This window comes from Penaeus monodon, chromosome 15 (assembly GCF_015228065.2).
Source record: "Penaeus monodon isolate SGIC_2016 chromosome 15, NSTDA_Pmon_1, whole genome shotgun sequence".
Taxonomy (NCBI): Eukaryota; Metazoa; Arthropoda; class Malacostraca; order Decapoda; family Penaeidae; genus Penaeus; species Penaeus monodon.
In genome coordinates this window covers 13569253-13569659 of record NC_051400.1, presented here as the reverse complement: position 1 = coordinate 13569659, position 407 = coordinate 13569253, and positions in this window count along the sequence as shown.

Below are 407 nucleotides of genomic sequence, written 5' to 3'. Positions count from 1 at the left end.
TGAGGAATGCAAATAAGGACATCCACAACCGGCAAAGGAAATAAGTGAAAGAAAATAAAGGAAGGAAATACCCAGGAACTCTAAAGCTCTGAGTGAAAGCCGACCTGAAAACATCCTCTTTAGGGACACCTCTCATTCATGGGCGGCGTGGGCGGCCGTGTGGGTTAAAGCCGCCTACAGAAACACCATAAATATTTAACACCAGCAATACAAACGCCTCGCCAGGATGCCCTTCTTGCGCGGACTGCAATATGCCTATAAAACATCAGTATCTTGGTATAAAATAATTCGCAGTACTGTTTATAACGTACAACTCAATATTTCTAAAAGTGATATGTAAATTTTTTGCTTATTAATAACGAAACGTAAAGGCGTAAAGTGCTCTCCCTTCCAGCGCATGTAGTCAC